The sequence below is a fragment of the Cupressus sempervirens genome, chromosome 8 (genome assembly GCF_028749045.1).
Source record: "Cupressus sempervirens isolate cs-2001-9-10 chromosome 8, ASM2874904v1, whole genome shotgun sequence".
NCBI classification, from domain to species: domain Eukaryota; kingdom Viridiplantae; phylum Streptophyta; class Pinopsida; order Cupressales; family Cupressaceae; genus Cupressus; species Cupressus sempervirens.
Window position 1 is genome coordinate 720,312,058 of NC_143125.1, and position 5,005 is coordinate 720,317,062.

Below are 5,005 nucleotides of genomic sequence, written 5' to 3' on the forward strand. Positions count from 1 at the left end.
ATATATATTTTAATTTAAATGATTAAATTTATACATACCTGCCAACTCATCGACAAGACATAAAATGGGATCAGGGAATTTGTACTAAGGCCATCAACACTCTTAACTTGAATTTTGAACAATGTCAAGACATGCTAATTTATTAGTCGTTCATTGTACATAAGAAAATGTGATCAAATTAATTATTTATAGTTGTAATTTACTTGTGTGTCAATGCCAAATGTCTCAATCAGGAAGTCATCAATGACTAGCCCATAATCCATAGTGTCTCCAATGTGACTGCCAAACGTGCATAAGGATCCACATGACGTGCACACATGACCATGGAACAAAGAAGACTCCACCTCAACTAATGGATTGGAGTAATGAATGAGGGTTTCTGTCAAAGCATTGATAATCCCTAGAGTACTAGTCTCTACATTTTCCTTTACAATTGAAGGAATAAAGACATGCTCACCCTGTGGCTTGACAACAGGTGCCCTAATTATATAAGGGTCATAGTGTGCCCCTGACCTCTCAAATGATGACCCCCCACCTCTACCTCGAGAATCTAACATGTCAAAATAATTGGGGATCTCCCCGAAGAAAAATTCACAATATAATTTCTTTAAGAAATAAATTGGAACCTCATGATTATTGCAGGGAGGGCCATCAAAGACCATCCACCGTCTATCCCAAAAGTTATTTCTAATATCATCATGGATGCACTAGTGCATGGGAAACCTTTGAGTTGTAGGTTTAATAGTGTCTTATTCTCTTGGATTTTTAAATAATGCACATATGTTACCTTTTGTTATGTACTTTTAGTTTACATCTTTATAGGATAATTTTTTTGCATAGTATCTTCTTTGTTCTTCTCTCTTAACATGTCAAATATCCAACTAACCACTAACAAAATCTACCTGGCTCATAATGGACTCAAGGGAGGATTCCAATTGTGCTCTCATAGGATTAGTTTTCCTACAAGCTTTTAACCTACCAATGATTTCTTAAACTTCATTTATCCCTCTTTCTATTTCATTCATTATATTGTCTTGCGTGCCAGGAGGAGGTCTTTCAAGCAGTGGAGGTTCTTGCTCTTCCTCATGAGGGTTTTCATTTTGATCTTGTGGAGGGTTTTTATTTTGATTTTGTTGATTAGGCTAGGGATTTGGAGGTAGATTATTCACATTTCCTGATAAGAAACTAATTGCATTTTAAATAAATAAATAAACTTGAAGAAAAACATAAAAAACATACAAAAAAATGGTAAAACATACAAAACAATACAAAAACAAGATTAGAAAACATACATGATGAATCTGATCTCTATCTCCGGTGATGAGGAGTCATTTTGAGGAGGAGAACAAGAAAAGATTTCACCTTCTACAAAATGTGTGCATGTTTTTGGTGGCAGAGAAAGAAACCAACAAAAGAAAACCCAAAAAATGAGATGGGCTATGGGTTGCAACCCATAAATAAGTATTGTAAAAAGACCACACGCACTTTTGAAAATTTGAAAAAATAAGATGTGTGTCATATTTTTGGCACCACAAGTTGGTGCATTCGCCTTGATGTCAATTTCATTTCTTTTTGTTTAATCTAACTCTTTCAATAGATTCTAGATTCAAATTTATTTTTAGAAATTCTAACAACATCACCAAATCCTTCAACTTTGTAAGTATGATTATTAGCTCATTGAATTGGAATATTTGAAGGTTCAAGTTGCAAAGAATCAAACACCTATCTATAAAATGTAACATGTTGAGAAGCACCACTATCAACAATCCATTGTAATCGTTTATAAACATTGTAACTAATAGTGAAAGCATGACAATTTTGATTGCCATGAGATTTTTTGATTAGTTTAATTATTATTCATAGGTTTCTTATCATTTTTCTTTTAAAATAATTATTAGTTAAATGACCATCTTTCCCATAATAAGTAAAATGGGGTTTTTTATTAGGACTATTATATTGATTGGGATGGTTATTATTATGATTTGTATTTTGATTATAATTGTTGTTAAAAGAAAACCTAGAATTAAATCTATTATTGTAATTATAATTATTGTTAAAGTTATGATTATTATGATTATTATGATTATTATTTAAATTATGATTATTTGGAGAATTATTATGATGCTCAATGATTTAAAATTTTGATTTTGATTCTTAGATACAAAAGCATGTTTATTAGATCTATGAGTACCAAATTGCAACAACTTATCTTCCTCTTGACGTAACAAATTTTGAAAAATAGTTTAAGTTAATTGAGTAGACAAAGTAGGAATAGAAAGTTGAGAATGAACATTACTAATAAATGGTTGAAATTGTCTAGGAATACATTTCTTTAAAATAATGGTAATTAATCTAATATCAGTTAGGGTAACACCTAGACCAATTAATTAACTTGAATCAAATTTAAATAAAAATTCATCCATAGATTTGAAATCAGTATACCTTAGGTCTTCTATGCTATTTTGCATGATTCAATAGGCCTGTCATACGTTTGCTTCAAAATATCCCAAGCTTCATGGGCAGTAGTGCATTGAGCAATTAGAACATACAAATCAAGGTTAAGAAATATACCAATGAGGCCAATGGATTCCTCTTTTTTAGTGTCCCATGCATCTTTCTCATCTTGTGTAGCCAAGGCAACGAGAACTGAAGAAGGGTTAGTAGCAACATAAAAAAATGCTTGAATCAGAAAATAAATGAAAGATGTGTTTTTCAAGCATGATAGTTAGAGTTACTCAACTTAATTTCAGGAATTGGAGTAGACATGATTAGAGAGAAAACAAATAACCTCCTTGATTAAATGAATGAAAAATAAATACTTGAGAGAAAAAATATTGTAAAAAAGTTAACTCCTTTTTATATAATAGTCAAACTTAAGATTAAGATTTAAAGGCTTTATAAAGAAAAGTCAAACTCTTCTTTTTGAAGATTAAATTTTCATGCGTGGTTATTATGAAAGTGATATATTGAACCTTAAGATGAGGGGAAGGCAAGTTCATTGTTTATTAACTCACCTAGCCTACCTCTGAGGAGTGATGGGACTCATACCCCAAAAGCGAAGAGAGCCCAATGCGAACTACAGAGGAAGGATAGGCTAGTCAAAATCAATGAATGATAAAAGGAAAACTTCCCTAAAGGCTTAATAGTTAGGGACTCTCCCAAGAGAGGCCCAAACCTTAAGATGATGGGAAGGCTACCCACCCCTAACCCAACCAAGCAGAAAGAAAACATAGGAATCCCATCCCCAACCCAAGCTAGGGAACAATATATTAGAGGGAAATAATCACCTTCATTCGTTAAGGGCCTACTTAATAAATTCTTGGGGGTGGGGGAAATCAATGAGGTTTGGTAGGAATCCAGCCCTATGTGTGCGCTTCGGCTTTACAGCTATTTTTGGCTTTATAGTTCCTGGTAGAAAGGTAGGATCACTACACTCCTACTAGAATTCCATTCCATTCCATTCTAATGCTAGGATGGATTGCTATGCTCCTTCCTACTAAGGGAGGGGTGGGATCAAAGAATAAATAGTAGGGGTAGGACCCTAATGCGATGAAATGAACTAGTAGGGGTAGGGGCCCCGCCCCTTATCTTACCTCACCTTAAAATAGTAGGGGGACCTTACCTTACCTTACCTTACCTCAAAATAGTAGGGGTAGGGCCCCAAACCTTACCCAAATAGGTGGGGCCATTGAGGTAGGTTAGGTAGTGGGAGGGGCTCGCCCCACCTATCCTCGAAGCAAAGGAATGAGAGATCCTAAGCTGGAGCCCCTAATGTTTTGACTCATGCCCCTTCATTTTTTACTCATAAATCTGAAACTATATCTTAACATAACACTCATCCTATCTCGTTAGGTTTCCAAATTGATATCCGTTCATGAAAATGGCATCAATTCTGTGCTGAATCGATGCATGCATCTGTTCATCAGAGTAGGGGTAGGGTCTAAATAAATAGTAAGGGTAGGGTCTGCTATGGTCTAAATAAATAGTAGGGGTAGGGCCCCAATGTGATGAAATGAATGAAAAAGAGGTAGGGGAATGGGGAAGCCCCAACTAGCCTCTTCACAAAGGAATGGTCCATCCTACAACTCTATCTATTTTGCTTCAGCTAGTGCCCCTCTATTTTTTACTAATAAATTCGGAACTTGATCTTTACATAACACCCCTTTATCTCAGTTGCACATCAAACCAGTTCTAATTACATTTCAATCATAGATCTGATCTATTAACCAACCTAATTTAGGTGAGGTGAGGTTACGATATGCTAGCCTAATTGAATTCCTAGTGGGTGGGTGTGTTATGTATATGAATACTATTCAAGTTAGTTAAGAGCAGTCTTGGATGCTATTAAGGAAGGGAGGGCTTGGGATTAGTAGCTAGCCTAAAATTAGGCTAGGTCATCACCTCAGTTCCCTAACACTCTTTTTGACGTCCACCTTTTTCTAGTGCACTATTGGTCTCTAATATGGTTTCCCCGTACCTAACCTTAGGACCTCGTGAGAAAGCAACCCAGTGGGCAGCCCGAGTGGTAGGGGTAAGAGAAGCCTGAATGAATGGTAGTGCCAGTGTTGATGAAATAGAAGGTAGACCTTAGCCCTAGCCACATAGGGCTAAGGTAGTCAATAATGTGCCACGTGGATGGGACCTAATTGTTCTCTCCATCTAAGCCCTAACACTGACTATAAGTCCCACTGGGCCTTTCTTGGGAGGGTAGTTCCCTTTGAATAACTCACTTGACTTGACTGAGTAACTAAGCAGTTTATTAGTCAAAGTGAACTCCTATAATCAGTGTGGCGCAAATTGGCATCGGTGGTCCAGAAAACATGTGCATTTTGAGGTGCCACCCCTCAACTATCCTGGTGATTGGAGGCTAGATAGGAAGCTAATTAAACTTGCAAGACAAAAAAGATCTTTAAGCTAGGTGCTTCACCTTCATAGCCCTGTAATTTCCCTAGGGACAAGCTTTTTTGGTGATACCGTAGGAACGGGAGAGGGGACCCGCCACAAT